General features: G+C 35.9%; 1 long non-coding RNA gene across 1 annotated transcript; it reads left to right on the top strand.

Moving 5' to 3' along the window:
- Window positions 1-21900: 21900 nt before the first annotated feature.
- Window positions 21901-23678, top strand: LOC134318528 (uncharacterized). The gene is made up of 3 exons (XR_010013387.1): window positions 21901-21951; window positions 22944-23024; window positions 23544-23678. It is a non-coding gene; the product is annotated as an uncharacterized LOC134318528 (long non-coding RNA).
- The last annotated feature ends 567 nt before the right edge of the window (window positions 23679-24245 follow it).

Below are 24245 nucleotides of genomic sequence, written 5' to 3' on the forward strand. Positions count from 1 at the left end.
CCTATCGACGAGGGATCTCCCCGTCAAAGGTACCACTCACAAGCTGGCACCGAGGTACATTGGTCCGTTCAAGGTAGTCCGACGGATTAACCCGGTGACATATAGGTTGGAGTTGCCCCCCAGGATGAAGGCGCATCCGACCTTTCATGTCTCCCAACTTCGCCCGTTCGCGGGTAGGGGAGCTTTACCCCCCCCACAACCTCCCGCCCCTCGTATCATCCAGGGTGCCCCTGCATTTATGGTCCGCCGTCTCCTGGATAGCAGGAAAGTGCAGGGTAGCACTCAATACCTGGTGGATTGGGAAGGTTACGGCCCCGAGGAACGTTCATGGGTACTGGCTCGACGCATCCTGGACCCTGAACTGATTCGTCTGCGGGTCTTGGGACCTCGGGAGCTGTCCCTAGAGGGGGGGGGGGTCCTGTTAGGGTGCCTGCAACGTCTGGTGAACATACCACCAGTTCACAGCGTTGCAGGCGTTACAGAACAAAGAGCAGCATGGCCTCAAATAGGAGGCCAGCTGATTAGGGCAACGACCTGCAGCTGTCAGCTTCCTACTTAAGGGGGCGTCGCCAGTCTGCAGACGTCGCACCTTTGTTCTTTGTTTTTGACCGGCTGCACTGCTGCAGCCATTCCTTTTGCAGGGCTAGTTCGGTACCCCAGGCGCCTTGTAGCGCGGTTGGGTGTGTAAGTTGAAAGACTGAGGTAAATTAGGGTTTTGTTTCATTTAATAGGGAGAGCTGGTGCGATTCCTTGCAGCCCTCGAGCTGTGGTTGTTTTGGCATTGCCACATAATGCCCCCGCTTGCAAAGCTAGCAGCGGGTTAGCCTCAGGCTAATTGCCACCTTCCGCAGTCCTTTAAAGGCGTGTACTTTTTCCAGGGTTATTCACTGCTGGTTTGGTTGAGCGGTAAGTCTCCGCTCCTCCATGTGTGAATCCCCGGTTCGAATCCACTCGCCTGAACCCTTTTTCCAAACTCAATCAGAGTTCTTCCCAGCCTTTTAAAACTGGTGACATAACCGATCCACTATTCCCGTTTCAATTATCTTTACAAGTTTTGCCCCTTTTAACGGATTATTTACTAAGATCCGTCTTCTCGTTTCAGCCTTTTATTCAGAAGGCGAGTGTGTAACCTCAGCAACGCCGTAGCATAGCCGGGTGGTTATAAATACCGCGAGTGAGCGACCCGGGTTCGCGCCTCGCGTTGGCTGTTTTTCTATTTTCTGTTTCCTTTTCAGTTGCCAGTGACGAGAGTGGCGTCGTTCGGGATTTCCCGAATTGTTTTTTGTTTAACTCCTTTCCTTTGTTCTTCTGTATATATCATTTATTGTTAATAAATATCATTTTTTGCTCCGCACCTTTGGGTCCTACGCCTCTCTTCATTACAATTTCAGCTTCCTTTCTTCTTCACTCCTTTCATCTCTCTTTCTGTTTTTAGGAATATTCAGTCTGAGTGGCACAGTGGGGGGTGATATATCCCTTTTCTGTGAAACTAAAGAGAACGTTTCCTGGAGTAAAGGTGGAGACAGAGGAAGAGTGGATATCATCCATGGTCGAGATGGAGAAACCACCAATCACAAGAGAGACGACAGATACAGTTTATTAACTGATTTTTCACTTCATATAAAGAATCTTACTCTATCAGACTCTGGGATTTATTACTGTAATAACACTCCAGTGGTGAATCTCATTGTAACACTATTACAAGGTGGGTGAATGTTACATACATTAATGAGAGACGTATCTGTGTGTAATACAGACGAGATTCTCAGTATCCTGTGATGAGGTAAAGATGAATCTAGAGCACCATAATGCGATGTAGATTCTGCTTACTCAACCAAGTCCTTATAACAGTAATTACATTTACTGTTGTTACTGTTAATGTAAACGTATATATGAGGGTTATTCAAAAAGTTTCCACTTTTTTACTGGGTGCTCACACTAGAACACCAGAGCTAACATCTTGAACTCATCGGTTCGAATGTCAGTTCTGCCATCGGGCATTCTGAGCACCTACACGAACAACGATTGGCTTTTGTTCAAAGAGAGGAAGCCAGACGGGGACTCCTCATAACTGATGCAATTGCGACCTCTGCTGGCTGACTGATGGCGCCTGCACAGAGTCGAGGGATAATCAGGGTGTGTCTTTCTGTACACAAAGCTGATCCACATATGGTGCAGGTGAAAAGATGCAGTCGGCTGCTGCACACGTCAGAGCTAAATCTGGACTATAAGCGTCTCTAAGTATCTCAGACACGACCGATTACTCCTCCTCCACCCTTACTGATTATAACCAAAATATAAAAGTGAGGAAACTTATTGAAGATCTCTCGTATATTAATATGTACGCCAAATGAAACCAAGTTTTCATGCACCATCAACCAGTCTGGAAAGGAGGGTTACAAAGCATTGCTAAGCATGAACCTGTTCACACTGCTCAATACATTACGGGTGGTTAATCATTTAAAGAAGGATGATCACACCTGAGTAATGAATCGATCTGATACTGTATCCTCAAGGGTGCCAAATATTCTGAAAACATGTTTAAATAAATATTCAGCTGTATGAAACTAAACTAGACAAAGGAACCAGAGTAACAGCTCTGGAGAATCAGTTCACTACTGTGAGTACAGCAGTACAGTGATCACAAGTCAGTGACTATAGTAATAGTAATAGCAGTAGTGGTGGTGGTAGTAACAGTAGAACTAGTAGTCATAGTAAAAGTGCTAGTAATAGTAGTAGTGGTTGCAGCAGTAGTAGTAGGATTAGTAAAATAGGTAGTAGTAATATAAGTAGTAATAATAGCAGTGGTAATAATAACAGTAGTAGTAGGATTAGTAAAATAGGTAGTAATATAAGTAGTAATAATAGTGATGTAATAAAAACAGTAGTAGTAGTAATAGAAGTAGTAATAATAGCAGTGGTAATAATAACAGTAGTAGTAGTAGTAGTAATAGTAGTAGTGGTTGCAGCAGTAGTAGTAGTAGGATTAGTAAAATAGGTAGTAGTAATATAAGTAGTAATAATAGTGATGGTAATAATAACAGTAGTAGTAGTAGTAATAGAAGTAGTAATAATAACAGTGGTAATAATAACAGTAGTAGTAGTAGTAGTAATAGAAGTAGTAATAATAGCAGTGGTAATAATAACAGTAGTAGTAGTAGTAATAGAAGTAGTAATAATAGTGATGGTAATAATAACAGTAGTAGTAGTAGTAGTAATATAAGTAGTAATAATAGTGATGGTAATAATAACAGTAGTAGTAGTAGTAATAGAAGTAGTAATAATAACAGTGGTAATAATAACAGTAGTAGTAGTAGTAGTAATAGAAGTAGTAATAATAGCAGTGGTAATAATAACAGTAGTAGTAGTAGTAATAGAAGTAGTAATAATAGTGATGGTAATAATAACAGTAGTAGTAGTAGTAGTAATAGAAGTAGTAATAATAGCAGTGGTAATAATAACAGTAGTAGTAGTAGTAGTATTAGAAGTAGTAATAATAACAGTGGTAATAATAACAGTAGTAGTAGTAGTAATAGAAGTAGTAATAATAGCAGTGGTAATAATAACAGTAGTAGTAGTAGTAATAGAAGTAGTAACAATAGCAGTGGTAATAATAACAGTAGTAGTAGTAGTAATAGAAGTAGTAATAATAGTGATGGTAATAATAACAGTAGTAGTAGTAGTAATAGAAGTAGTAATAATAGCAGTGGTAATAATAACAGTAGTAGTAGTAGTAATAGAAGTAGTAATAATAGCAGTGGTAATAATAACAGTAGTAGTAGTAGTAATAGAAGTAGTAATAATAGTGATGGTAATAATAACAGTAGTAGTAGTAGTATTAGAAGTAGTAATAATAGCAGTGGTAATAATAACAGTAGTAGTAGTAGTAGTAATAGAAGTAGTAATAATAGCAGTGGTAATAATAACAGTAGTAGTAGTAGTAGTAATAGAAGTAGTAATAATAGTGATGGTAATAATAACAGTAGTAGTAGTAGTAATAGAAGTAGTAATAATAGTGATGGTAATAATAACAGTAGTAGTAGTAGTAGTAGTATTAGAAGTAGTAATAATAGCAGTGGTAATAATAACAGTAGTAGTAGTAGTAATAGAAGTAGTAATAATAGCAGTGGTAATAATAACAGTAGTAGTAGTAGTAGTAATAGAAGTAGTAATAATAGTGATGGTAATAATAACAGTAGTAGTAGTAGTATTAGAAGTAGTAATAATAACAGTGGTAATAATAACAGTAGTAGTAGTAGTAATAGAAGTAGTAATAATAGCAGTGGTAATAATAACAGTAGTAGTAGTAGTAGTAATAGAAGTAGTAATAATAGTGATGGTAATAATAACAGTAGTAGTAGTAGTAATAGAAGTAGTAATAATAGTGATGGTAATAATAACAGTAGTAGTAGTAGTAGTAGTATTAGAAGTAGTAATAATAGCAGTGGTAATAATAACAGTAGTAGTAGTAGTAATAGAAGTAGTAATAATAGTGATGGTAATAATAACAGTAGTAGTAGTAGTAGTAATAGAAGTAGTAATAATAACAGTGGTAATAATAACAGTAGTAGTAGTAGTAGTAATAGAAGTAGTAATAATAGTGATGGTAATAATAACAGTAGTAGTAGTAGTAGTAATAGAAGTAGTAATAATAACAGTGGTAATAATAACAGTAGTAGTAGTAGTAATAGAAGTAGTAATAATAGTGATGGTAATAATAACAGTAGTAGTAGTAGTAGTAATAGAAGTAGTAATAATAGCAGTGGTAATAATAACAGTAGTAGTAGTAGTAATAGAAGTAGTAATAGTAACAGTGGTAATAAAAACAGTAGTAGTAGTAGTAATAGAAGTAGTAATAATAGTGATGGTAATAATAACAGTAGTAGTAGTAGTAGTAATAGAAGTAGTAATAATAGTGATGGTAATAATAACAGTAGTAGTAGTAGTAGTAATAGAAGTAGTAATAATAGTGATGGTAATAATAACAGTAGTAGTAGTAGTAGTAATAGAAGTAGTAATAATAGTGATGGTAATAATAACAGTAGTAGTAGTAGTAGGGTTTTATACTGTTTCTCCACTTTTTGTTGAGCTGCATTAAACCACCACATTGTTGTTTATATTACACGTTCCATCATGCTTAATTCTTTACAGAACATGTTACTCTCTTCTCTTTTAGATACCACAACTTCAACCATAACAACAAACGGTAAATCCCAGAACCATTTCTTATTCAAACAACCAGATCATTTGTACAGTTGAACATCAGAAACACATTCAGAACTTGATTCCTGCAACACACTCAAAAGAAGCATGACAGGGGCATTACTGATACTTTTAATGGTTTTTTTTGCAAGTGAATTGTTTGTTACTCATCATACTGACCTGAAACAGGAATAATAAAATCTATTTTGTTTCTGAATGTGAATGATTTCAGGAGCTTTTAAACATTATTTTCTTAATTTTTTATTTTTCTTTTCTCTTTCAGCTATCACACCTTCAGTTCCAAAAGGTAAAAAAGTTTAAATCCCATCTCTAAAATTAGGTAGAAATATTGACAAAATAGAATCACATCAGAACGTATTATCCAGAGAAAAAAATAGAAAGAAACACTAAAACAGCTCTGCATGGATGGAGCTAAATCTGGACTATAAGCGTCTCTAAGTATCTCAGACACGACCGATTACTCCTCCTCCACCCTTACTGATTATAACCAAAATATAAAAGTGAGGAAACTTATTGAAGATCTCTCGTATATTAATATGTACGCCAAATTAAATTAAAGTTTTCATGCACCATCAACCAGTCTGGAAAGGAGGGTTACAAAGCATTGCTAAGCATGAACCTGTTCACACTGCTCAATACATTACGGGTGGTTAATCATTTAAAGAAGGATGATCACACCTGAGTAATGAATCGATCTGATACTGTATCCTCAAGGGTGCCAAATATTCTGAAAACATGTTTAAATAAATATTCAGCGGTATGACATTAAACTAGAAACAGGAACCAGAGTAACAGCTCTGGAGAATCAGTTCACTACTGTGAGTACAGCAGTACAGTGATCACAAGTCAGTGACTATAGTAATAGTAATAGCAGTAGTGGTGGTGGTAGTAACAGTAGGACTAGTAGTCATAGTAAAAGTACTAGTAATGGTAGTAGTGGTGGTAGTAACAGTAGGACTAGCAGTCATAGTAAAAGTGCTAGTAATGGTAGTAGTGGTGGTAGTAACAGTAGGACTAGTAGTCATAGTAAAAGTGCTAGTAATAGTAGTAGTGGTTGCAGCAGTAGTAGTAGGATTAGTAAAATAGGTAGTAGTAATATAAGTAGTAATAATAGTGATGGTAATAATAACAGTAGAAGTAGTAGTGGTGGTAGTAACAGTAAGACTAGTAGTTATGGTAAAAGTGCTAGTAATAGTAGTAGTGGTTGCAGCAGCAGTAGTAGTAGGATTAGTAAAATAAGTAGTAGTATTAGAAGTAGTAATAATAACAGTGGTAATAATAACAGTAGTAGTAGTAGTAATAGAAGTAGTAATAATAAGTTAAGTCAAGTCAACTTTATTTATATAGCGCTTTTTACAATATACATTGTCTCAAAGCAACTTTACAAAATCCAGGACCAACAGATACAAAAACCCCTGTTGAGCAAGCCGAGGGCGACTGTGGCAAGGAAAAACTCCCTGAAAATTACAGGAAGAAACCTTGAGAGGAACCAGACTCAGCAGGGCCCATCCTTCTTGGGTGGCCTGGAGGATACTTTAAATAAATACACGATTTACACAAATCATACAAACACAGAATTAAATGATCTAAAAGTCATAACTGGTAATAAATAGATAAATAAACAATTAAATAATAATAGAGTTGTTATCCGCTCTAGTCTTCAATAAAGTCTGTAGTGATTTCTTGTCGTTGCAATTACTCCAGACCCGTCACATCTGACAGGAGCAGCATCGTTGTCCCGGCAGTCTCGACTTTAATCCTTAACCTCGGCGGGTAAACAGGTTTCTATCAGAATGCCCTCGGGGTAAAACAACAGAGAATGTAGTTAATAATGTACAATGCTAGTTGACAAACAGTTTTACAGAGAGTTTTAGACTCCGGCAGCCCTAATTATTACAGCAGAACTAAAAGGGAGAGCGAGCAGGTAACAAGGTCATGAAGGCTTTCACAGGACATCAGCGCCCATCTCCCCACCGTCATCAAACCTGAGTGATCGGACAAGAGAGGCAGAACGACAGCAACCCAACATCCCTGATCACCACAAGTTTCTATGACCAAGAACCCCCAAGTTCTGCACCTTTGTCTATACTAATCAAAAGCTTGAGAAAATAAATATGTTTTCAGTTTAGACTTAAACATTGAGACTGTGTCCGAATCCCGAATAGAGGCAGGAAGATTATTCCAGAGTTGTGGAGCTTTGTAAGAAAATGCTCTTCCACCAGCTGTGGTCTTTTTAATTCTAGGAACTATAAGTAACCCTGCATCTTGTGAACGAAGTGGACGCGCTGGGCTGTAGTAATTAATAAGTTCACTCAGATACTGTGGAGCCAGACCATGTAGCGCTTTATAAGTTAGTAAAAGTATTTTGTAATCAATGCGGAATTTAACTGGCAGCCAGTGTAGAGACGATAGAACAGGAGTAATATGATCAAATTTTTTAGTTCTAGTTAGCACTCGAGCTGCTGCATTTTGAACTAATTGGAGTTTGTTTAAGGATCTACCAGAGCATCCAGTTAGAAGAGCATTACAATAATCTAACCCAGAAGTTATAAACGCATGGATCAGTTTTTCAGCGTCATTAACAGATAGTATATTTCTTATTTTAGAAATGTTACGCAAATGATAGAAAGCAACTCTAGTAATATTATTAATGTGTGTATCAAATGAGAGATCTGAATCTATTGTGACACCTAAGTTTTTTACATCTGGGCTGGGAGTAACAGAGAACGTGTTTAAGTTTAGCACCAGGTTAGACAACTTGTCTCTTGCAGCTTTAGAGCCAACAAGTAAAACCTCAGTTTTATCTGAATTAAGTAAAAGAAAATTACACGACATCCAGTTTTTTATGTCGTTTACACAATCTTCTATCTTACTGATTGTGTCAGTATCATTTGGTTTGGCTGATATATACAGCTGTGTGTCATCTGCATAGCAATGAAAGTTTATGCCATGTTTATGAATAATTTCACCTAGTGGAAGCATATAGAGTGTAAATAATAGCGGTCCCAGTACCGACCCCTGTGGAACACCACACTTTACTTTTGTAGTTTCCGAGCATTTATTATGTACATAAACGAATTGAGAGCGGTCAGTCAGATATGATTGAAACCAAGAGAGAGCGAGTCCTTTAACACCTACTGTATTTTCTAGCCTCTCCAGTAAAATGTTATGATCGACCGTATCAAACGCTGCACTAAGATCTAATAGAACAAGAAAAGAGACACATCCATTATCAGAAGACATTAACAACTCGTTAACTACTCTAATTAATGCGGTTTCGGTACTATGGTTGGGTCTAAATCCTGATTGAAATTTTTCATGAATACAATTTTCATTCAAATAAGAACATAGCTGTTTGGAAACGACTTTTTCTAATATCTTTGAGACAAAAGGAAGATTTGAAATTGGCCTATAATTAGCTAGTACATGTGGATCAAGATTAGGTTTTTTAATCAGGGGTTTAATAACGGCACTTTTAAACAATTTAGGTACATATCCAAGGCTAAGGGATGCATTGATTAATGTAAGCAGGGGCTCTACAATAGCTGGGAGTAAATCTTTAAGTAAACGAGTTGGAACAGGATCGAGTATACACGATGATGACTTCGATGATTTAATCAACACAGTTAGTTCATTTTGGGAGATTGGATTAAAGGAATTTAGTTGGATTAACTCGTTACTATTATCACCAATGCTGCTCGGAGTGAGTCCATACTTAACATTGGCAGGTGACACACTCTGACTCTGAAGTCGTATTTTTTCTATCTTGTCATTAAAGAATTGTAAAAAATCATCGCTGGTACAGTCAGGCGGTATATTAGATTCAGTTTCATTGACGTTTTTAGTTAATTTGGACACTGTCTCAAAAAGGAATCTGGGATTGTTTTTATTTTTCTCTATTAGGGACGAATAATATAAAGATTTAGCTTTTATAAGTGCATGTTTATACTCAGTTAGAGCATCTTTCCAAGCAATCTTATACACCTCCAGTGTAGTGTGATGCCACTTGCGTTCTAATTTCCGTGCTGCTTGTTTAAGTGCGCATGTGTGGTCATTGTACCAAGGAGCAAGTTTTTTCTCCCTAATCAGTTTAGTTTTGAGTGGGGCTACGTTATCTAAGGTTGTGCGCAATACAGTCTCTAGGTTTTGAGTTGCCTGATCTAGTTCTTTAGGTTCTGATGCTGGTATATTTGGTAATTCTGGTAGGCAGTTTATGAACGCTGCTGCAGTTGCAGATGTAATAGTGCGCTTATATTTAAAACGATTTGGTTGCTGTATATTATTGGACAGGGACACTTCATAAATTAGTAGAGAGTGATCAGAGATTAAGTCATTCTGTGGTACAATTTCCAGGTTGTCTATGTTTATACCATAAGTAAGTATTAAATCTAAGGTATGTTTACAGCGGTGAGTGGGTCCTGTTACATTTTGGGTGATGCCTAAAGATTCTAAAATAGAGTCAAACGCAGTTTTGAGTGGATTACATTTATCCTCATAATGGATATTAAAGTCACCAACAATTAAAGCTTTCTTAGTTGATAAAACTAATTTAGAAAGAAAATCGGCAAATTCGTTAAGAAATTCTGAGTAAGGACCAGGGGGTCGATAAACAGTAACCAGCTTAAACATACTATTTTTATCAGATGAACATTTATTGGTTATGTCAGAGATAAGAACTTCAAACGAGTTTGTTATGGGAGTTGATTTTACAGTGAGACCTACAGTATGTCCTTGTCATAAATTGCGGCTATTCCTCCACCACGACCACTAAGACGTGGCTTATGTTCATAACTGTAACCCGGAGGAGATGCTTCATTTAAACTTAGATACTCATCAGGTCTAGCCCAGGTCTCAGTTAAACAAAGTGCACTAAGACAATTATCTGTAATTATTTCATTTACAATTACTGTTTTGCATGCAAGTGACCTGATGTTTAGAAGTCCTAACTTTAGTTTAGCTTTACTATGGTTTTCATGATGCTCATTTAGATTAATTTTAATTAAGTTATTATGACATACTTTTTGATTTTGTTTTGGCTTACACCTGCCACGGTAAACAGACACAGTCTCAATGGTTTGTGACCTAAGGATTCCGGGTGACGTCCGATGGCGACTCGCAGACAGTTGGTTAGGCCTGTTAGTCTGCTGCCTGGTCTTGGCTCTGGATAGTCATTTAACACTATCTGCCGCTACACTAACGCGGTGGTAAAGCCTGTCACCTATGCTGCAAGAAATGCGAGCAGCACCCTCCCACGTGGGGTGGACACCATCCCGCTTCAAAAGACCAGGCCTTCCCTCAAAGGTGGACCAATTATCTACAAAATCAATGCAGTTTTCTGAGCACCATTTAGACATCCAGCGGTTCAGCGACAATAACCTGCTGTAGGTTTCGCCACTGGGTCGAATCGGTAAGGGGCCAGAGCACACTACTGCCTCAGACATCGACCTAGCTAACTCACACACCTCTTTAACATTACTCTTAGTAACCTCAGACTGCCGTAAACGAACATCATTAGTGCCGACGTGGATAACAATCTTCGAAAATCTACGATTAGCATTAGCCAGCACTTTCAGATTTGCTCTGATGTCAGGCGCCCTGGCCCCCGGAATACAAGTGACTATGGTTGCTGGTGTCTCTATGGGGGTTGCAATACGCACGTGTCGGAGCTGAGAATCTCCTATAACCAGAGCACTTACATTAACAGGCTTCTCAGCGGGTGGCTCACTGAGTGGGGAAAACCTGTTGGACACGTGCAACTGAGATGGTCGGTGCTTTGCCCTACGACTATGTCGCCGAGACGTCACCCAGTCGCCCCGCTGTGTGGGCTCTAATGCCGGAGTCTGGGGTTCTGTACCTGAACTGCTGGCATTCGGGACTGCTACAGCTGAAACTAAGCCCTCACTAGTAGTAGTCTGTTCTAACGCCCGAATGCGCCCTTCTAACACTGAGATCTTCTCCGTCAGGCTAACAACTAATCTACACTTATCACATGTAAAGTTATCACTAAAGACGGAGAAGGAATAACTGAACATATTACACTCGGAACATGGATATAATGCTCCTGCTGGGGCCATAATAACAAAGAAATGTACTTAGCTTTACAAGATGAGTTGGAGATGATGTTTATGTTGGATTCACCGGCGCTTCTTCTGGTAGTCGCAGAAGAACGGCTTTAATTCCGGATGAAACAGGCGATGATAAGCTGGAATACAAAAACCACCAACGAAACCAACACAAACGCGCTTCGTTCGGACAAAAGCGGCTGTAATTCTAAAGGAGAACGGTGTTATGCGCTGGTGTACTAAACAAATAAACGCGCTTCCTACGAACAGAAACGGTTATAACTCCCCACAAAACAGAGGTGTTTTAAGAGCTGAAATACAGAACACAACCAAACACAAACGCGCTTCGTGCGGACCGAAAACGGTTTAAATTCTGGATAATTAAGATGTTTATGCGCTGAAGTATAAAAACAAACAAAACCGGCTTCGTTCGGATGCCGGTAGCAGAAGTTTCCTAGTTTCCAACACAGCACGAATTTACGTTAGTAAACACAAGCGCTTTTTTACGATAAACAAAATAAAACTAAATCAACAACACACGGAAGATTAACGTATAAATTATATGTTTAAAACATACGTATATAAAAAGTTATTTAGCTAAAGGCTACAAACAAACAACTAGGCTAGCGTCTCAGCGTGCGTACCACCGGAAGTGACGTTATGTCTACATGTAATAGCAGTGGTAATAATAACAGTAGTAGTAGTAGTAGTAATAGAAGTAGTAATAATAGCAGTGGTAATAATAACAGTAGTAGTAGTAGTAGTAATAGAAGTAGTAATAATAGTGATGGTAATAATAACAGTAGTAGTAGTAGTAGTATTAGAAGTAGTAATAATAGCAGTGGTAATAATAACAGTAGTAGTAGTAGTAGTAATAGAAGTAGTAATAATAGTGATGGTAATAATAACAGTAGTAGTAGTAGTAATAGAAGTAGTAATAATAGTGATGGTAATAATAACAGTAGTAGTAGTAGTAGTAATAGAAGTAGTAATAATAGTGATGGTAATAATAACAGTAGTAGTAGTAGTAGTATTAGAAGTAGTAATAATAGCAGTGGTAATAATAACAGTAGTAGTAGTAGTAGTAATAGAAGTAGTAATAATAGTGATGGTAATAATAACAGTAGTAGTAGTAGTAATAGAAGTAGTAATAATAACAGTGGTAATAATAACAGTAGTAGTAGTAGTAGTAATAGAAGTAGTAATAATAGCAGTGGTAATAATAACAGTAGTAGTAGTAGTAATAGAAGTAGTAATAATAGCAGTGGTAATAATAACAGTAGTAGTAATAGAAGTAGTAATAATAGTGATGGTAATAATAACAGTAGTAGTAGTAGTAGTAATAGAAGTAGTAATAATAGTGATGGTAATAATAACAGTAGTAGTAGTAGTAATAGAAGTAGTAATAATAACAGTGGTAATAATAACAGTAGTAGTAGTAGTAATAGAAGTAGTAATAATAGCAGTGGTAATAATAACAGTAGTAGTAGTAGTAGTAATAGAAGTAGTAATAATAGTGATGGTAATAATAACAGTAGTAGTAGTAGTAGTAATAGAAGTAGTAATAACAGTGATGGTAATAATAACAGTAGTAGTAGTAGTAATAGAAGTAGTAATAATAGCAGTGGTAATAATAACAGTAGTAGTAGTAGTAGTAATAGAAGTAGTAATAATAGTGATGGTAATAATAACAGTAGTAGTAGTAGTAGTAATAGAAGTAGTAATAATAGTGATGGTAATAATAACAGTAGTAGTAGTAGTAGTAATAGATGTAGTAATAATAGCAGTGGTAATAATAACAGTAGTAGTAGTAGTAGTAATAGAAGTAGTAATAATAGTGATGGTAATAATAACAGTAGTAGTAGTAGTAGTAGTAGTAATAGAAGTAGTAATAATAGCAGTGGTAATAATAACAGTAGTAGTAGTAGTAGTAATAGAAGTAGTAATAATAGTGATGGTAATAATAACAGTAGTAGTAGTAGTAGTAATAGAAGTAGTAATAATAGTAGTGGTAATAATAACAGTAGTAGTAGTAGTAGTAGTAATAGAAGTAGTAATAATAGTGATGGTAATAATAACAGTAGTAGTAGTAGTAGTAATAGAAGTAGTAATAATAGTGATGGTAATAATAACAGTAGTAGTAGTAGTAGTAATAGAAGTAGTAATAATAGCAGTGGTAATAATAACATTAGTAGTAGTAGTAGTAATAGAAGTAGTAATAATAGTGATGGTAATAATAACAGTAGTAGTAGTAATAGCAGTGGTAATAATAACAGTAGTAGTAGTAGTAGGATTAGTAAAATAAGCATTAGTAATAGAAGTTGTAATAATAGTGATGGTAATAATAACAGTAGTAGTAGTAGTAATAGCAGTGGTAATAATAACAGTAGTAGTAGTAATAGAAGTAGTAATAATAGTGATGGTAATAATAACAGTAGTAGTAGTAGTAATAGAAGTAGTAATAATAGTGATGGTAATAATAACAGTAGTAGTAGTAGTAATAGAAGTAGTAATAATAACAGTGGTAATAAAAACAGTAGTAGTAGTAGTAATAGAAGTAGTAATAATAGTGATGGTAATAATAACAGTAGTAGTAGTAGTAGTAATAGAAGTAGTAATAATAGCAGTGGTAATAATAACAGTAGTAGTAGTAGTAGTAATAGAAGTAGTAATAATAGTGATGGTAATAATAACAGTAGTAGTAGTAGTAATAGAAGTAGTAATAATAGTGATGGTAATAATAACAGTAGTAGTAGTAGTAATAGAAGTAGTAATAATAGTGATGGTAATAATAACAGTAGTAGTAGTAGTAGTAATAGAAGTAGTAATAATAGCAGTGGTAATAATAACAGTAGTAGTAGTAGTAGTAATAGAAGTAGTAATAATAGTGATGGTAATAATAACAGTAGTAGTAGTAGTAGTAATAGAAGTAGTAATAATAGTGATGGTAATAATAACAGTAGTAGTAGTAGTAATAGAAGTAGTAATAGTAACAGTGGTAATAAAAACAGTAGTAGTAGTAGTAATAGAAGTAGTAATAATAGTGATGGTAATAATAAGAGTAGTAGTAGTAGTAGTAATAGAAGTAGTAATAATAGCAGTGGTAATAATAACAGTAGTAGTAGTAGTAGTAATAGAAGTAGTAATAATAGTGATGGTAATAATAACAGTAGTAGTAGTAGTAGTAATAGAAGTAGTAATAATAACAGTGGTAATAATAACAGTAGTAGTAGTAGTAATAGAAGTAGTAATAATAGCAGTGGTAATAATAACAGTAGTAGTAGTAGTAGTAATAGAAGTAGTAATAATAACAGTGGTAATAATAACAGTAGTAGTAGTAGTAATAGAAGTAGTAATAATAGTGATGGTAATAATAACAGTAGTAGTAGTAGTAGTAATAGAAGTAGTAATAATAGCAGTGGTAATAATAACAGTAGTAGTAGTAGTAATAGAAGTAGTAATAGTAACAGTGGTAATAAAAACAGTAGTAGTAGTAGTAATAGAAGTAGTAATAATAGTGATGGTAATAATAACAGTAGTAGTAGTAGTAGTAATAGAAGTAGTAATAATAGTGATGGTAATAATAACAGTAGTAGTAGTAGTAGGGTTTTATACTGTTTCTCCACTTTTTGTTGAGCTGCATTAAACCACCACATTGTTGTTTATATTACACGTTCCATCATGCTTAATTCTTTACAGAACATGTTACTCTCTTCTCTTTTAGATACCACAACTTCAACCATAACAACAAACGGTAAATCCCAGAACCATTTCTTATTCAAACAACCAGATCATTTGTACAGTTGAACATCAGAAACACATTCAGAACTTGATTCCTGCAACACACTCAAAAGAAGCATGACAGGGGCATTACTGATACTTTTAATGGTTTTTTTTGCAAGTGAATTGTTTGTTACTCATCATACTGACCTGAAACAGGAATAATAAAATCTATTTTGTTTCTGAATGTGAATGATTTCAGGAGCTTTTAAACATTATTTTCTTAATTTTTTATTTTTCTTTTCTCTTTCAGCTATCACACCTTCAGTTCCAAAAGGTAAAAAAGTTTAAATCCCATCTCTAAAATTAGGTAGAAATATTGACAAAATAGAATCACATCAGAACGTATTATCCAGAGAAAAAAATAGAAAGAAACACTAAAACAGCTCTGCATGGATGGAGCTAAATCTGGACTATAAGCGTCTCTAAGTATCTCAGACACGACCGATTACTCCTCCTCCACCCTTACTGATTATAACCAAAATATAAAAGTGAGGAAACTTATTGAAGATCTCTCGTATATTAATATGTACGCCAAATTAAATTAAAGTTTTCATGCACCATCAACCAGTCTGGAAAGGAGGGTTACAAAGCATTGCTAAGCATGAACCTGTTCACACTGCTCAATACATTACGGGTGGTTAATCATTTAAAGAAGGATGATCACACCTGAGTAATGAATCGATCTGATACTGTATCCTCAAGGGTGCCAAATATTCTGAAAACATGTTTAAATAAATATTCAGCGGTATGACATTAAACTAGAAACAGGAACCAGAGTAACAGCTCTGGAGAATCAGTTCACTACTGTGAGTACAGCAGTACAGTGATCACAAGTCAGTGACTATAGTAATAGTAATAGCAGTAGTGGTGGTGGTAGTAACAGTAGGACTAGTAGTCATAGTAAAAGTACTAGTAATGGTAGTAGTGGTGGTAGTAACAGTAGGACTAGCAGTCATAGTAAAAGTGCTAGTAATGGTAGTAGTGGTGGTAGTAACAGTAGGACTAGTAGTCATAGTAAAAGTGCTAGTAATAGTAGTAGTGGTTGCAGCAGTAGTAGTAGTAGGATTAGTAAAATAAGTAGTAGTAATAGAAGTAGTAATAATAGTGATGGTAATAATAACAGTAGTAGTAGTAGTTGGATTAGTAAAATAAGTAGTAGTAATAGAAGTAGTAATAATACTGATGGTAATAATAACAGTAGTAGCAGTAGGATTAGTAAAATAAGTAGTAGTATTAGAAGTAGTAATAATAGTGATGGTAATAATAACAGTAGTAGTAGTAGTAGGATTAGTAAAATAAGTAGTAGTAATACCTAGAAGTAGTAATAATAGTGATGGTAATAATAACAGTAGTAGTAGTAGGATTAGTAAAATAAGTAGTAGTATTAGAAGTAGTAATAATAGTGATGGTAATAATAACAGTAGTAGTAATAGGATAAGTAAAACAAGTAGTAGTATTAGAAGTAGTAATAATAGTAATGGTAATAATAATAGTAGTAGTAGGATTAGTAAAATAAGTAGTAGTAATAGAAGTAGTAATAATAGTGATGGTAATAATAACAGTAGTAGTAGGATTAGTAAAATAAGTAGTAGTAATATAAATAGTAATAATAGTGATGGTAATAATAACAGTAGTAGTAGTAGTAGGATTAGTAAAATAAGTAGTAGTAATATAAGTAGTAATAATAGTGATGGTAATAATAACAGTAGTAGTAGTAGTAGGATTTGTAAAATAAGTAGTAGTAATATAAGTAGTAATAATAGTGATGGTTATAATAACAGTAGTAGTAGTAGTAGGATTTGTAAAATAAGTAGTAGTAATACCTAGAAGTAGTAATAATAGTGATGGTAATAATAACAGTAGTAGTAGTAGTAGGATTAGTAAAATAATTAGTAGTAATAGAAGTAGTAATAATAGCAGTGTTAATAATAACAGTAGTAGTAGTAGTGGACTAGTAGTCATGGTAAAAGTGCTAGTAATAGTAGTAGTGGTTGCAGCAGTAGTAGTAGGATTAGTAAAATAAGTAGTAGTAATAGAATAATAACAGTAGTAGTAGTAGTAGGATTAGTAAAATAAGTAGTAGTAATAGAATAATAACAGTAGTAGTAGTAGTAATAGAATAATAACAGTAGTAGTAGTAGTAGTAGGGTTTTATACACATTGTTGTTTATATTACACGTTCCATCATGCTTAATTCTTTACAGAACATGTTACTCTCTTCTCTTTTAGATACCACAACTTCAACCATAACAACAAACGGTATGGACTAAAGTCCAAAATTATTCCTCATTTAAACAGCCAGACAATTTCTACAGTCGACCATCAGAAACAAATAGAAACACATTCAGAACTTGATTCCTGCGACACAAGAGGCATGACAGGGGCATTACTGACACTTTTAATGGTTTTTTGCAGTGAATTGTTTGTTATTGGGGCAGTTGTAGCCTAGCGGTTAAGGTACTGGACTAATAAGCAGAAGGCTGCTGGTTCAAACCCCACCACTGCCAGGTTACCACTGTTGGGTCCTTGAGCAAGGCCGTTAACCCTCAGTTACTTAGACTATATACTGTAAGTGCTGACTGTCTGACTGCTAAGTGCTGAAAATGTAAATGTAATTCATATATACTCAATTATTGTGCAGGGCAGTGATAGCTCAGTGGTTAAGGTACTGGAGTAGTAATCAATCAATAAAGTTGTTACTGTTGGGTCCCTGAGCAAGGCCCTTAACCCTCAATTGCTCAAAATCGTGTTCAGTCATAATTGTAACTTGCTTTGGATAAAAGCGTCTGCTAAATGCTGAAAATGTAAATGTTAATTCTTGCTTGATCCGAGACTTCAGCAGCTCAACAGTCCTACTCCAGAACCCATGTGGCTATATTTCCTGCAGTTCCATCTGAGAGCTCAAAGGTCAAGTTTATTCAAAGGAGCTTTCCGGTCTTTCTGACCTTGCCCTACACTGACTGAGATTTTTCATAATTTTCAGAATGTTTGAATGTAAAATACCTGAATTATTTGCAATGTTGTGTTAAGAAACGTTTCTTTTAAACTGACAATTATTTTATGAAGTTTGGCAAAAACTGCTGAGCCACAACCCATCACTGCTTGTACTGATCCTTTAGTGGATCCTCCTTTGAGATCTATTCCTGAGTCACTCACCTGTTAGTAATTCACCCGCTTATTGTGGAATGTTTCTAAGCGGTGTTACCTGAATAGTCTATTGTAACAAATATGGGCTAGGACAAGACCAGAGAGGTGGATACACGCAGAGACGTTATTTAAACATTTATGTATAAGAACAACACACAAGACACAACAAGACAAACCAGACATCCCAAGTGTCCCAGAAGTTCCGGGAGTCTCCCGCATATACATAGCGGCTCCCTGATGGCCGCAAGTCAGATCAAATCTCCCGGAATCTATAACGAGCGGCCAAGAGCGACACGCACGCACGCACGCACGCACGCACGCACGCACGCACGCACGCACGCACGCACACACACACACACACACACACACACACACACACACACACACACACACAGGCGACACAGACTTTATTCCCTGATCGCTTATTAAATCCGTTTTCTGATATACAATCTAGTGCACTGTGTAGGGAACATAAATCAAGTGTCTAATATACTGTCTAGTGCACTAAGTAGTGAACATGAATCTATGATCGAATATACAAACTAGTGCACTATGTAGGGAACATAATTAATTATGTAATACACTATCTAGTGCACTATGTAAGGAACACAAATCATCATCCAATTATAATTTCTAGTGCACTATGTAGTGAACATGAATGCGTTATCTAGTACACTATCTAGTGCACTATGTAGGGAACATAAATCCACAATCTAGTGCACTATGTAAGGAACACAAATCCATGATCTGATATACAATCTAGTGCACTGTGTAGGGAACAAAAATCAAGTGTCTAATATACTGTCTAGTGCACTAAGTAGTGAACATGAATCTATGATCGAATATACAAACTAGTGCACTATGTAGGGAACATAATTAATTATGTAATACACTATCTAGTGCACTATGTAAGGAACACAAATCATCATCTAGTTATACTTTCTAGTGCACTATGTAGTGAACATGAATGCGTTATCTAATACACTATCTAGTGCACTATGTAGGGAACATAAATCCGTGATCTGATATACAATCTAGTGCACTGTGTAGGGAACATAAACCAATTGTCTAATTCACTATCTAGTGCACTATGTAGGGAACATAAATTCATATCTAAAATACTATCTAGTGCACTATGTAGGGAACATAAATCCGTTAACTAATACGCTACCTAAAGCATTATGTAAGAAACATAAGTCTATTATCTAGTACACTATCTAGTGCACTAAGTAAGGAACATAAATTATTTTTTAATATACAGTCTAGTGCACTATGTAGGGAACATAAATCTATTATCTTTCACACTATCTAGTGCACTATGTAGGGAACATAAATCTATTATCTTTCACACCATCTAGTGCACTATGTAGGGAACATTAATGTGTTTGTGACACGAACAGTTAGCACAGTAGCTCAGTTAGCAGCTCCTAAAAGTTCTGTTATCACCCATAATCCTTTGGTGTGTGCGAGAGGCGAGAGGTTTTTGAGCTTTCTTTCTTTTTTAAGGGGGAAGGGGGATTTCGGTGTCCGGGTCCGGGGGTACCTCCCTGAAATGAGTTTTTGCAACTTGGGATGTCTGACAAACCCCAAGACCTACTCAAGACCTAGGCTAAAAGCTAATCTAAATGCTAAAGGCTAATGCTCATCTAAACACAAACAATGCTAATGCTAACTAAATGTATGCTAACCGCTAATCTACACACATAACATGACTAAACTATCCTGAACCTAAGCTAACAATGCTAAACATGAACTAAGACAAAACACCTAACAAGACTTCTAGACAAAAACAGGATAATCAGACAAACCAGACAAACCTGAGCATTACATGAGAGAGAAAACCAGAAGCACGACAAAACCAAACCAACATAGCCTCCACCAACTGATCCACAGCTGCACCCTTATATACCATGAGATTTTCCCCTGAAATGTAGACAATCATTGCCTTCAGACTGAGAGCAAACTGAGTGCTCTCGGAGAGGTGGGCGTGGCAGGTGCACATAATGAATTCATAACATCTGTACACTTTTCACTATTATTTTGCTTCTTGTTTTGCAAGCATCAAATTTAACATTTGCTTATTTTTACAAAATACAATAAAGTTGATCAGTGAAAACTTACTTTTATCAATAAAATAAAACACATTAAATCAAAGATTCTTCTTCTTACTGCAATACAAAATGTCCCAACCTTTCTGAAAATTGGGTTTATACATTAATATTGTATAATAACAACATATTATATTCTTGATTTGTCTTTACAAATCACTGCTTTGTTTGTGCTTTATTAGTGAAACACAGCCGACTCATTTATTCACATTTAATCTCTGTTACTCATCATACTCACCTGAAACAGGGATGATCAAATCTATTTTGTTTCTGAATGTGAATGATTTCAGGAGCTTTTAAACATGTTTTTCTTTATCTGATTCTATTTCTCTTTTCTCTTTCAGCCACCGTACCTTCAGTTTCAAAAGACAAAGGTAAAAAAGTCTAAATCCCATCCTCAAAATTAGGTAGACATGTTGACAAACCAGAATCACATCAGAATTTACCATCCTGAGAAAACATCTGAGTTACAGCTGACTGGGAAAGTCCAACATCTAACAGATCCCTCACACTCACATGCACCAGTGTTACCAGATAGGTGTCACCATGCACAGTTTGGGGGTGGTTTCAATGTTTTGGCTCATCAGTGTATGTGGCCTATAGTTCTTCAGCTGTTCTTCAAACATGTTGTTATATAATAACATGATTGTTTTAAGACCTGTATAGGAAGTTTAATTTACAGATATTCTATAACATGAATATTTTATTTTATTTTATTTAGATAATTTAAATGATTCAGATGTTTTAGAGAAAAAAGGTTTGGATTACATATATCTATTACGTTATTAAGAATATACATTTATTTGAATCCAGAATAAGTGTTTTGTGTGACGTGATGTTGTGTTTCAGAACTGTTGATTGGTGCTGTAGTAGGAGGGATCTGCCTGGTTGTGATGGTGATGGTTCTGTTTATATGGAGATGTTTCTTCAGGAGGAAAGGTGATCCATGTCTCCTAATCTAAATCAGTTTTCTGTATTATTACCCTGTTTTATTTATTCTGATCATGTGATGCTGCACATTTTATGTATTCTTCTGTATCTCAGCAGTTACACAACATCAGAACAACTACTATGATTTCATTATGGAGGATCAATTCAGACCACAACCTGGTAGGTTCATTGTTAATACAAACTTTATCATTAACTATGTTAATCTAAGCATGAAAGTCTAATGTCAGCGATTACAAACACTAAAATTAGTGTTTTTGATCATTCAACAAACTTTACAGTCTTATATTGCATATGTTGGAACTTTTTTTTGGAATTTGAATTGCAAAAATCAATAAATTATAAGTTGATGAGGTGAAAAGACATTCCTGTAAAACACAGCTTATAAATCACTACTCTCTTTATTTGTACTTTATCTACTGTTCCATTTTGCACTAGATATTGGAGATGATTTTTGTTGATGGCTGTAAAACACTGAGGGAAAAGGCAGCAAAACGTCTTTTAAGCAAAAAATCACTATTACTGAGAGCTCTATCACAGCACCTGAGAGTAAAATCACATAATACCACTGATTCTAAATAACACTTAAATTGTTCTGATTGGACCAGGTCAGCAGCAGAGAGTGAATGAGGACGTTTATACCCTGGCACAAACTCCAACACCCCAAAACAACAACACAGGTACAATAAATCTAAAAGTCTATATATGTAAGTGAAAATGAAAATGATTGATTTAATAAAAACCGATCAGCCATAACATTAAAACCACCTTGTTTCTACACTCACTGTCCATTTTATCAGCTCCACTTACCATATAGAAGCACTTTGTAGTTCTACAATTACTGACTGTAGTCCATCTGTTTCTCTACATGCTTTTTTAACCTGTTTTCACCCTGTTCTTCAATGGTCAGGACCCCCACAGGACCACCACAGAGCAGGTATTATTTAGGTGGTGGATGATTCTCAGCACTGCAGTGACACTGACATGGTGGTGGTGTGTTAGTGTGTGTTGTGCTGGTATGAGTGGATCAGACACAGCAGCACTGCTGGAGTTTTTAAACACCGTGTCCACTCACTGTCCACTCTATGAGACACTCCTACCTAGTTGGTGCACCGTGTAGATGTAAAGTCGGAGACGATCGCTCATCTATTGCTGCTGTTTGAGTCGGTCATCTTCTAGACCTTCATCAGTGGTCACAGGACACTGCCTACGAGGCGATGTTGGCTGGATGTTTTTGGTTGGTGGACTATTCTCAGTCCAGCAGTGACAGTGATGTGTTTAAAAACTCCAGCAGCGCTGCTGTGTCTGATCTACTCATACCAGCACAACACACACTAACACACCACCACCATGTCAGTGTCACTGCAGTGTTGAGAATGATCCACCACCTAAATAATACCTGCTCTGTGGTGGTCCTGTGGGGGTCCTGACCATTAAAGAACAGCATGAAAGGGGGTAACAAAGCATGTAGAGAAACAGATGGACTACAGTCAGTAATTGTAGAACTACAGAGTGCTTCTATATGGTAAGTGGAGCTGAGAAAATGGACAGTGAGTGTAGAAACAAGGAGGTGGTTTTAATGTTATGGCTGATCAGTGTACATTATTGTTACCTAGTACTGCATTAATATGGTAGTTGGCACATAAATGTAAAATGTCTCTGATGTGATCAGGTCAGCAGCAAAAGCCGAATGAGAACGTTTATACCCTGGCACAAGCTCCATCACCTCAAAACAACAACAACAACAACACAGGTACATTCACCCTTTCACCATTAGTTTTACCCCTGCATGATCCTCATCCCATAGTTACACTACTACCACAAAGGGTGGCACCATTGCACAGCTGCTAAGAAGTGTTCTGCACAAGATACACTATATATAATATAACTAAAGTATGTGGACACCTGACCATGCTGTTGGATGTTTGCTAACATACTGTAAAAGACCAAATGTATCAAAGTTTGTAGTTTATTGTACACAATAAAGCCCAAATTGAACCCCCTGAACCTCAAACTGTTTTTCGATGTAGTTTTGTTAGTTCCTAATAAATATAAATTAAAACCAAGATTAAATGATGAAATAAAATGAACTGTAAACAAAACAAGCAGCAAATTTCTACACCCAATTTCAAATGTAGCTACATCAATAATGCTTCACCCTGGATTTAGGAATTGTTTTACTATGTCACTATCTAATACATTTGCTGCTAACAGTGATGTAGATTTCAGTCATCTGAATGCAAAAGACTCAAAGATCTTCTCCTTTTTTCAGACCAAGTCCAAATGGAGCTGCTTTACGCCAAGATCCAGAAACCCAGATAATAAGAGAAAAGATTTCCAATGCTGCTCACACTGCTTTGGATAAAGTCAAGTCAACTTTACTTATATAGCGCTTTTTACAATAGACATTGTCTCAAAGCAACTTTACAAGATCCAGGACCAGCAGATACAAAAACCCCTGTTGAGCAAGCCGAGGGCGACAGTGGCAGGAAAAACTCCCTGAAAATTACAATTAAGTACAAGGATTAAAGGACTCAGAACTTATAATTAGTGGTGCACTAGCTCACATTATTGGTCAGTCTGAGATGACACCTATACTCAGTGTAGAGTTTTACTTTAAATCCAGAGTGAATGGTATATTTTTGTTGTTCATGTTGTTTATTACTTTTTAGGCACTAATAACATTAATATATTCTGTAAAATTCTGTTATATTAAAAGGCTCACACACATGTTCCTCAGTGATCAAACAGCCAGCCAAGCTCTGGCTGTAAATAACAGAATAAACAAATGAAAAAATTAGGGAAAAATCGAGTTTTGAACCTGTTGTCTACCTCATATTGACAATAATGATCATGTGATGCAGTAAGAGACCAAAACTGAACCTCTGACATCTTTCTAATGACTTTTATTATTATTTATTCTGTTTTCCTTCCATTCCTATCAGTGATCCTCTTCTTCCTGCTTTTCCTTCTT

This window comes from Trichomycterus rosablanca, chromosome 1 (genome assembly GCF_030014385.1).
Source record: "Trichomycterus rosablanca isolate fTriRos1 chromosome 1, fTriRos1.hap1, whole genome shotgun sequence".
Classification (NCBI taxonomy): domain Eukaryota; kingdom Metazoa; phylum Chordata; class Actinopteri; order Siluriformes; family Trichomycteridae; genus Trichomycterus; species Trichomycterus rosablanca.